Here is a 12029-nt window from a genome sequence, read left to right on the forward strand (position 1 = left end):
GGAGCCGCTGGCAGTGATGGCATTGCCACTGTAGTCCAGCAATTTACATGCAGATGGCAAGACCACAGGCTGTATGCACAGCTTGTGAAAATCAGACAATGTGATGAGATTGGCAGAAGCGCCAGTGTCCAGGCGGAACCTGACAGGGGACCTGTTGACCGTAAGGGTGGCACACCACTCATCATCCTGGTCGATGCTGTGGACGTAGAAGGGTTTGGTTTCATACTTGGGGGGCATCCTGTTCGTGGTAAGGACGGCAATTTGGAACGGGACCTGTGGGTTATCGCAGGCACAGTCAGAAGCAAGGTCTGGAGTAGGTTCATTGATGGCAGGCTGGACAGCCCTGACCTCTCTGTGGGGCTGGGTGGACCTCCTAAAAACAGCAGGCATGGAAGATCTGAACATTGTAGCATAGAGGCCTCGTTTGCCACACTGCAGGCAGCGTCGGGACTTTGCGAGACATTGCCGCTTTAAATGGGCGGAGCCACAGTTGCCGCACGTCGGAGCGTCAGGACGTTCGTTGTGCCACTGTGCATGCACGGGGCGATCCAGCGAGGCATGCACCTGCGCGAAGTGGTTCGTGGCTTCACCACGCTCGCTGCGTGTAAGCTCGGGACTCCGCGAAAAGCACGCGAAATGGCCGCCATCGTTCAGATCCAGAGCCTGAAAAGATTTAATCATTTGGACCCCTTCTGCCTCGTAACATCATATTCACCTGAGTGTCATATTCAACCGAGGTTCTCATTGACCGAGTGTCACATTTGTGTCGTACTCTGTCGTGCATAACCTGGATGGCTTGGATGTGTAGTGTTGAACAAAGATCAACAAGCTTTGTTCACGAATAAAACTATGAATTAATTGACACTACTTACTGTGATTAGTTCACATTCCTAACGTAGAAGTTTTCTAGATTAAACTATGCTATCTCTATGTGAATGTGACACATGGGTGAATGTGACACATCCGGTCAATGTCACACTCGGAGGAATGTAACACTCGGGTGACTGTGACACATGGGTGAATGTGACACTCGGAGGAATGTAACACTCGGATGGATGCGAGATTGATGTGCATGTGACACTCGGATCAATGTGATATTCGGTTGGATGTGAGAGCGAGATGAATGTTGTCGTATTATCATTAATGAAGGCAATGTAAGGGTTAATGAAATGTATACAGACAGCCACTAGAGGCCGCTAGACCGATGAGTGTATAAGGGATGACACTGAGCCTTTTGGGTCTGATGATGATGAAGAAGGAGAGCAAAGACGGACATGAGAGAGAGCAGGTATGTACTTGAGAGTTGTGCGGTTAGAGATAGCATAGTTTAATCTAGAAAACGTCAACCTTAGGAATGTGAACTAATCACTGTAAGTAGTGTAAATTAATTCATAGTTTTGTTCGTGAACAAAGCTTGTTGTTCTTTGTTCAACACTACACATCCAAGCCATCCAGGTTGAGCACGACAGTATGACACAAATGTGAACTCTGGTGAATGTGACGTTCGGATGAATGTAACACTCAGGTGAATGAGACACTCGGGTAAATGTGACACTTGGGTGAATGTGACACTCGGATGAATGTGACACTCGGATGAATGTGGCACACAGGTGAATGTGACACCCAGATGAATGTGACACTCGGATGAATGTGACACCCGGGTGAATGTGACACCCGGGTGAATGTGGCACTCGGTTGAATCTAGAAAACTTCTACCTTTGGAACGTGCTCTAATCATAGCAAATAGTGTAAATTAATTCATAATTTAGTTTGTTAAACACTACGCATCTAAGCCATCCAGGTAAAGAACAACAGAATACGATACAAATGTGACACTCGGATTAATTTGACACTCGGTTTAACATGACATTCGGGTGAATCTGACATTTGGCAGAATGAGACACTCGGATGAATGTGAAACTCGGATGAATGTGACACTCGGGTGTATGTGGCACTCGGGTGTATGTGGCACTCGGGTGTATGTGGCACTCGGGTGTATGTGACATGCGGGTGAATGTGACAATCGGACCAATGTAACACTCGTATCACTGTGACACTCGGGTTAATGTCACACTCGCACGAATGTGATAGTCGGGTGAATGTGACACTTGGGTGAATGTGAAACTTGAGTGAATGTGACACTCGGATCAATGTGAGGCTCGGGTGAATGTGAGACTCGGGTGAATGTGAGACTCGGGTGAATGTGAGACTTGGGGGAATGTGAGACTCGGGGCAATGTGACACTCAAATCAATGTGACATTCAAATCAATGTGACACTCGGATGAATATGACATTCGGACGAATGTGACACTCCGGGATTATGGCAGGTAGCCACCTGGGGTGGCCACTGCCCAACACAAAATGGAAGATTGCAAGGAATGCAGGGAAAATGGACATGTTGTAAAGCAAGCAGCTTGCAAAGCGCTTGTATATTTGGATTGCTGCAGAAACCAGTTTTGACTGCTGCAGAAACCAGGCAGCACTGTGAAAAGAAACCAGTTAACATATTAATGAGGCGATACCGGGCGATCTCCAGATGCAATGGAAACAAGTTAAACACAGATCGATACATTGAATGGAAGGCCAGACCTTTCGGCACCAGAGAAGCCCAAAACAATAAGTCCCAAGAACCGCCCCAGTGACCAGGGAACTGCCCCATTATTGGGGGATTCAAACATATCGATTGGGAAGAGACTCAATTGATTCCAAGCAGGTAAGGAAGTCCGCCCAAAGGGGCGCGGATCCCCTGGGACCTATAAAAGACAGGTCCCACACATGGTTCAGTCTTCTGATCCAGCCCTACAGCCCTTCTCTCTCTCTGACCAACACTCCTCCGTGGACCAGCACCTTGACCAATTTTTGCCAAGAAGATCTTGAACGAGAGAGAGGAGAGGGTTTGGACAGCAGCCGCCAACAAGTAAGTGCCTCACAACGATCGCTACCAGAGATAGGCACTCCTGACCCCTTTTAACTTTTTCCAAACTGAAGTCTGCAGACCAGAGCAGAGCAAGAGGCCTTGTTCCCTGACCCAGCAGTTCCTTCAAGATAAGTATTAGTTTATTTAGCGGTAGGAATAAGTTTAATCCTTTTAGCGTGTGCATGGGTAGTTATTAACTCAGTTGTTTGGACTTACTAATTGGTGTACGGTTTTATTGCTTTGAACTTCACCTTGACCTTGTGGCGGTGTCTTAACGACACCTGGCGACTCCAGAGCTAAGTAAAGAAACAGAGCCAAATTGAGTGTTAAGCACACTCACCCAGAACGACCAACAGGCATGAGGATGAATGATGCACTCCGATGAATGTGACACTCGGATGAAAGTGGCTCTCGGGTGAATGTGGCACTTGGATGAATGTGGCGTACGGGTTAATGTGACACTCAGATAAATGTGGCGTACGGGTGAATGTGGCACTCAGGTGAATGTGGCACTCGGGTGAATGTGCCACTCGGGTGAATGTGGCACTCGGAATGTGGCACACGGATAAATGTGACACTCGGGTGAATGTGCCACTCGGGTGAATTTGCCACTCGGGTGAATGTGATACTCGGGTGACTGTGGCACTCGGGGGAATGTGACACTCGGGTGAATGTGCCACTCGGGTGAATGTGCCACTCGGGTGAATGTGCCACTCGGGTGAATGTGATACTCGGGAGTATGTGCACTCGGGTGACTGTGGCACTCGGGGGAATGTGGCACTCGGAATGTGGCACACGGATAAATGTGGCACTCGGGTGAAAGCGACACTCGGGTGAATGTGATACACGGGTGAATGTGACACTCGGGTGAATGTGCCACTCGGGTGAAAGCGACACTCGGGTGAATGTGACACTCGGGTGACTGTGGCACTCAAGGGAATGTGAAACTCAGATCAATGTGACACTCGGATGAATGTGGCATTCGGGGGAATATGACAATCGGGGGTATGTGACACTCGGGTGAATGTGACACTCGGGTGAATGTGACACTCGGGTGACTGTGATACACGGGTGAATGTGACACTCGGGTGAATGTGACACTCGGGTGACTGTGGCACTCGGGGGAATGTGACACTCGGCTGACTGTGACACTCGGGGGAATGTGGCACTCGGGGGAATGTGGCACTCGGGGGAATGTGACACTCGGGGGAATGTGACACTCGGGGGAATGTGACACTCGGGTGAATGTGACACTCGGGTGAATGTGACACTCGGGTGAATGTGACACTCGGGTGAATGTGCCACTCGGGTGAATTTGCCACTCGGGTGAATGTGATACTCGGGTGACTGTGGCACTCGGGGGAATGTGACACTCGGGTGAATGTGCCACTCGGGTGAATGTGCCACTCGGGTGAATGTGCCACTCGGGTGAATGTGATACTCGGGAGTATGTGCACTCGGGTGACTGTGGCACTCGGGGGAATGTGGCACTCGGAATGTGGCACACGGATAAATGTGGCACTCGGGTGAAAGCGACACTCGGGTGAATGTGATACACGGGTGAATGTGACACTCGGGTGAATGTGCCACTCGGGTGAAAGCGACACTCGGGTGAATGTGACACTCGGGTGACTGTGGCACTCAAGGGAATGTGAAACTCAGATCAATGTGACACTCGGATGAATGTGGCATTCGGGGGAATATGACAATCGGGGGTATGTGACACTCGGGTGAATGTGACACTCGGGTGAATGTGACACTCGGGTGACTGTGATACACGGGTGAATGTGACACTCGGGTGAATGTGACACTCGGGTGACTGTGGCACTCGGGGGAATGTGACACTCGGCTGACTGTGACACTCGGGGGAATGTGGCACTCGGGGGAATGTGGCACTCGGGGGAATGTGACACTCGGGGGAATGTGACACTCGGGGGAATGTGACACTCGGGTGAATGTGACACTCGGGTGAATGTGACACTCGGGTGAATGTGACACTCGGGTGAATGTGACACTCGGGTGACTGTGGCACTCAAGGGAATGTGAAACTCAGATCAATGTGACACTCGGATGAATGTGGCATTCGGGGGAATATGACAATCGGGGGTATGTGACACTCGGGTGAATGTGACACTCGGGTGAATGTGACACACGGGTGAATGTGACACTCGGGTGAATGTGACACTCGGGTGAATGTGGCACTCAGGGGAATGTGAAACTCAGATCAATGTGACACTCGGATGAATGTGGCATTCGGGGGACTATGACAATCAGGGGTATGTGGCACTAGGATGAATGAGGCACTCGGGTGAATGTGGCATTCGGGGGAATATGACAATCGGGGGAATATGACAATCGGGGGTATGTGGCACTAGGATGAATGAGGCACTCGGGTGAATGTGGCTCTCAGATCAATGTGGCACTTGGACAAATATGGTACTTGGGTGAATATGGCACTCAGATGAATGTGACACTCAGGTAAGTGTGGCACTCAGGTCAACATGCCACTCAGATGAATGTGGCACTCAGATCAATGTGGCACTCAGTTGAATTAGGCACTCAGGGGAATGTGACACTTGGGTGAATGTGACACTCGGGTGAATGTGTCACTCGGGTGAATGTGTCACTCGGGTGAATGTGTCACTCGGGTGAATGTGACACTCGGGGGAATGTGGCACTCGGAATGTGGCACACGGATAAATGTGGCACTCGGGTGAAAGCGACACTCGGGTGAATGTGATACACGGGTGAATGTGACACTCGGGTGAATGTGCCACTCGGGTGAAAGCGACACTCGGGTGAATGTGATACACGGGTGAATGTGACACTCGGGTGAATGTGCCACTCGGGTGAAAGCGATACTCGGGTGAATGTGATACACGGGTGAATGTGACACTCGGGTGAATGTAACACTCGGGTGACTGTGGCACTCGGGTGAATGTGATACACGGGTGAATGTGGCACTCGGGGGAATGTGACACTCGGGTGAATGTGGCACTCGGGGGAATGTGGCACTCGGGTGACTGTGGCACTCGGGTGAATGTGCCACTCGGGTGAATGTGACACACGGGTGAATGTGACACACGGGTTAATGTGACACTCGGGTGAATGTGACACTCGGGTGAATGTGACACTCGGGTGACTGTGGCACTCAGGGGAATGTGAAACTCAGATCAATGTGACACTCGGATGAATGTGGCATTCGGGGGAATATGACAATCAGGGGTATGTGGCACTAGGATGAATGAGGCACTCGGGTGAATGTGGCATTCGGGGGAATATGACAATCGGGGGTATGTGGCACTAGGATGAATGAGGCACTCGGGTGAATGTGGCTCTCAGATCAATGTGGCACTTGGACAAATATGGTACTTGGGTGAATATGGCACTCAGATGAATGTGACACTCAGGTAAGTGTGGCACTCAGGTCAACATGCCACTCAGATGAATGTGGCGCTCAGATCAATGTGGCACTCAGTTGAATTAGGCACTCAGGGGAATGTGACACTTGGGTGAATGTGACACTCGGGTGAATGTGTCACTCGGGTGAATGTGTCACTCGGGTGAATGTGACACTCGGGGGAATGTGGCACTCGGAATGTGGCACACGGATAAATGTGGCACTCGGGTGAAAGCGACACTCGGGTGAATGTGATACACGGGTGAATGTGACACTCGGGTGAATGTGCCACTCGGGTGAAAGCGACACTCGGGTGAATGTGATACACGGGTGAATGTGACACTCGGGTGAATGTGCCACTCGGGTGAAAGCGACACTCGGGTGAATGTGATACACGGGTGAATGTGACACTCGGGTGAATGTGACACTCGGGTGACTGTGGCACTCGGGTGAATGTGATACACGGGTGAATGTGACACTCGGGTGAATGTGACACTCGGGTGAATGTGACACTCGGGTGAATGTGACACACGGGTGAATGTGCCACTCGGGTGAAAGCGACACTCGGGGGAATGTGACACTCGGGTGACTGTGACACACGGGTGAATGTGACACTCGGGTGACTGTGGCACTCGGGTGACTGTGGCACTCAGGGGAATGTGAAACTCAGATCAATGTGACACTCGGATGAATGTGGCATTCGGGGGAATATGACAATCGGGGGTATGTGGCACTAGGATGAATGAGGCACTCGGGTGAATGTGACACTCGGGTGACTGTGACACACGGGTGAATGTGACACTCGGGTGACTGTGGCACTCGGGTGACTGTGGCACTCAGGGGAATGTGAAACTCAGATCAATGTGACACTCGGATGAATGTGGCATTCGGGGGAATATGACAATCGGGGGTATGTGGCACTAGGATGAATGAGGCACTCGGGTGAATGTGGCTCTCAGATCAATGTGGCACTTGGACAAATATGGTACTTGGGTGAATATGGCACTCAGATGAATGTGACACTCAGGTAAGCGTGGCACTCAGGTCAACATGCCACTCAGATGAATGTGGCACTCAGATCAATGTGGCACTCAGTTGAATTAGGCACTCAGGGGAATGTGACACATGGATGAATGTGACACTTGGGTGAATGTGACACTCGGGTGAATGTGTCACTCGGGTTAATGTGACACTTGGGTGAATGTGACACTCGGGTGAATGTGTCACTCGGGTTAATGTGACACTCAGATGAATGTGAAACTAGAATTAATTTGATTTGATTTGATTTGATTTATTGTCACATGTACCGAAGTACAGTGAAAAGTATTTTTCTGCGGCCGAGGGAACGTACACACTACGTACATAGTAGACAAAAAGAATTATCAACAGAGAACATTGACAAATGGTACATTGACAAACAGCGATTGGTTATATTGTGGAACATGGGGCCAAACAAAGCAAATACGTGAGCAAGAGCAGCATAGGGCGTCGTGAATAGTGTTCTTACAGGGAACAGATCAGTCTTTGAGGATCTTGTAGCTGTGGGGAAGAAACTGTTCCTATGTCTGAATGTGCGAGTCTTCAGACTTCTGTACCATCTGCCTGATGAAAGGGTCTGGATGAAGGCAATACCTGCATGGGATGGGTTTATGATAATGCTGTCCTTCTTCCTGAGGCAGCGGGAAGTGTATACAGAATCAATGAGGGGGTGGCAAGCTTGTGTGTTACATTGGGCTGAATTCACCACACTCTACAGTTTCTTGCGATCTTGGACCGAGCAGTTGCCATGCCATACTGTACTGTGATGCGGCCGTATAGTAAGCTCTCTATTACACATTTGTAGAAGTTTGTGAGAGTCAACGCAGACATGCCAAATTTCTTTAGCTTCCGTAGGAAGTAGAGACGTTGTTGGGCTTTCTTGACTGTTGTATCAACGTGAGTACACCAGGACAGACTGTTGGTGATGGTGACCCCCAGGAACTTAAAGCTGTCGACCATCTCCACTTCGGAGCCATTAATGCAGATGGGACTGTGTGTCGTGCTACGCTTCCTGAAGTCGATGATTAGTTCCTTGGTCTTTCCGACATTTAGAGAGAGGTTGTTTTCGGTCCACCATGCAACCAAGTGATTTATCTTCCTCCTGTAGTCTGATTCGTCGTTGTTTGAGATACGGCCCACCACAGTCGTATCATCCACAAAGTTATAGATTGAGTTGGAGTTAAATGTTGCCACACAGTCATGTGTGTATAGGGAGAACATTAGAGGACTGAGCACACATCCTGGTGTTGAGGATTATTGTGGAGGAGATGCTGTTGCCTATCCTGACAGAATGCGGTCTATTGGTGAGGAATTCAACGGTCCAGCTGCACACGGAGGGGGTCAAGTCCAAGATTGCAGAGTTTGGTTATTAGTCTTATCGGGATAATGATGTTGAAGGTGGAGCTGCATGCAATGAACAGCAGTCGATGAACAGCAGTCTTACATAGGTGTCCTTGTTGTCGAGGTGTTTAAGTTGTGATTGTAGAGCCAGGGAGATAGCATCTGCTGTGGACCGGTTGCGGTGATAGGCAAACTGCAGTGGATCGAGACTCGGGTGAATGTGGCACTTGGATGAATGTGAAACACGGATAAATGTGACACTCTGATAAATGTGACACTCAGATGAATGTAAAACCCGGGTGAATGTGACACACGGGTGAATATGACACTCGGGTGAATGTGGCACTCGGGTGAATGTGGCACTCGGATGAATGTGAAACATGGATAAATGTGACACTCGGGTGAATGTGACACTCGGATGAATGTGACACTTGGATGAATGTGACACTCGGGTGAATGTGCCACTCGGGTGAATGTGCCACTCGGGTGAATGTGCCACTCAGGTGAATGTGACACTCAGGTGAATGTGACACTCCGGTGAATGTGGCACTCAGATTAATGTGAAACACGGATAAATGTGACACTCGGGTGAATGTGACACTCGGATGAATGTAAAACTCGGGTGAATGTGCCACTCGGGTGAAGGTAGCACTCGGATGAATGTGACAATCGTTTGTCTGTGGCACATGGATGAATGTGGCGGTTGGATGAATATTACCTTCGGTAATGGCCTAACAAGCCACTCAGTTCAGTATCAATTCATGATGTGCAATAAATGCTGGCCCAGCCAGTGTTGTCCACATCCTATGACTGAATTTTAACGTCATCTTCAGTTTTCACAGTGGTAATTCTCCGGCTGTTGAGATATTCTTTTGCCGTTGGCCCCATACCCCTGCCTTCCTGGCGGCATGGTGTGTCATCAATGGGATATCGCATTGACAAGCGGCAGGATGATAGAATCCCGTTGCCAGCGAATGATGCACCACCGAGCATTATCTAGCTGGGGGATCGCAGTATGCAGCCTGATATCTTTTATCTCGATGTTCTTTGTTACCACCATGAGACATACTCTGAACACACAGTGTTAACACCACAAACAGCCAATATTAGTTAATATTAAAAAAAGGAGGAAAACGTTAGACAGTTAAAAAGTGATTGTGCATTAAAAAGGTAAATAACATGTTGGCTTACGATTGCCATGAGGACTGACTATGAAAAATTATCGCGACGTCTCACTCGTGCACCCGTCCTGCCAACACTCACTCGATGCGCATCCAAGTTGTAAAATCACAGCCAAATATCTTTGAATGATGTGATTGGTTTTTGGGCAATCTTAATATGCAGTGGATAGGTCACAACTATGAATGTTAGACCATGGAGGCAATTCCGTTATCAAATAACGATTATGACTAATTAAGGTCGGGTTCCTGTGTTGACTTTAAGAATTCTGAACTGTAAGTCATAACTGGATGCATGTTATTCTCCGTCCATATTTGGCCATTGCAATCCCTATAGTCCAATGATGCCCTGAGATTCATTAACTGTGATACAGGATGTTTAATTACAAGAGATATTGGAAACGGTTGTCACTGATATCATACCACTGACAAGTTTAATTGTGGCAGGAGCTCACGGCACATCACAACTGGAATAAAGTTTCTGGCCCAGTGTAGAGATAAATTGGACATATTCGCTCTAGTAATCTGTTGTGTGGCAGCACAGTAATGTTTTTCAACAGCTGCTAATTATTGAGCCTCAGAACCATAAAAAATACAGCTGTGCTGACTCGCACAAGAGTGCGTTAAATATCAACAGTGACTTTCAGCCACAAGTGCTCAAGCTGCATTTTGTAACTACGATAAACAAGAAGCCAAACTTTTGCAAAGCTTGTGGTTGTCTGGTTCTGTTTTGCTTCAGAAACTGATCTGCTGTCCAGGTGTGAAAGTGGCAGCAAAAACACCAATTAAATCCTTAAAATGGCTGGAGAACCGAAACCCATTGGGTTTCATACGGTCTGAAAAATGAACTTACTTGGACATATAATAATAACCTTTATTGTCACAAGTAGGCTGACATTAGCACTGCAATGAAGTTACTTCGAAAAGCCACATTACGGCGCCTGTTCGGGTACACAGAGGGAGAATTCAGAATGTCCAAATTACAGAACAGCACGTCTTTCGGGACTTGTGGGAGGAAACCGGAGCACCCGGAGGAAACCCACACAGACACAGGGAGAACATGCAGACTCCACACAGACAGTGACCCAAGCCGGGAGTCAAATCTGGGACCCTGGCACTGTGAAGCAACAGTGCTAATCACTGTGCTACCATGGCAGGAGGGTCTGACAGCAAAGTATTGAGAGCAGCCTCAATGAAATCTGTTTGTAATTCAATCCTGACCGGGTCCAACCTTCTATCTTTTTCGGCAAAAGAAGGATTTGTCTCACATGAATTGTTAGAGTGCAAATTTGATGATCAAGCCAAATGGTCATGTCGGCTTTTGGGTGTGTTTTTTCCAACACCAGAACTGAGGACACAGGATAAAAGAGCGCGAGGAGAGCGGCAGGACACAGTGAGAGCGAGGAGTGTGGCGGGGATAAAAGAGCGCGAGGAGAGCGGCGGGACACATTGAGAGCGAGGAGTGCGGCGGGGACACAGATTAAAAGAGCGCGAGGAGAGCGGCGGGGACACATTGAGAGCGAGGAGACCGGCGGGACACATTGAGAGCGAGGAGAGCGGCGGAGAGTCAGTGAAAGAGAGCGAGGAGAGCGGCGGAGAGTCAGTGAAAGAGCGCGAGGAGAGCGGCGGAGAGTCAGTGAAAGAGCGAGGGGAGAGCGGCGGGGTACCAGTGAGAGCGAAGATAATATAAGGCGGGAACCGGAAGTACGACCCGCGGACTTCTGGGAAGGTTTTTTTTTCCCCTAGCCAATAAATTTTGGTGGAGAGGAAACCCGAGACACTACACGTATAGTGTCTCCCACCCGCCCTCCTCCTCTAACCTAATAATAAGACCCATTGGTTTGAGCAGGTAAGTGCTATATTATATTATTATTTTTTATTTATTTATATTTGTTTACCAGAACTTGGTTGGAACTTAGAGGGATGGCAGGGAAGGCAGTGCAATGTTCCTCCTGCAGGATGTTTGAGGTGAGGGATGCCGTTAGTGTCCCTGCTGATTTTACCTGCAGGAAGTGCAGCGATCTCCAGCTCCTCCAAGACCGAGTTAGGGAACTGGAGCTGGAGTTGGATGAACTTCGGATCATTCGGGAGGCAGAGGGGGTCATAGATAGGAGTTTCAGGGAAGTAGTTACACCAACGACTGGAGATAGATGG

Source organism: Scyliorhinus canicula, chromosome 12 (assembly GCF_902713615.1).
Source record: "Scyliorhinus canicula chromosome 12, sScyCan1.1, whole genome shotgun sequence".
NCBI lineage: Eukaryota > Metazoa > Chordata > Chondrichthyes > Carcharhiniformes > Scyliorhinidae > Scyliorhinus > Scyliorhinus canicula.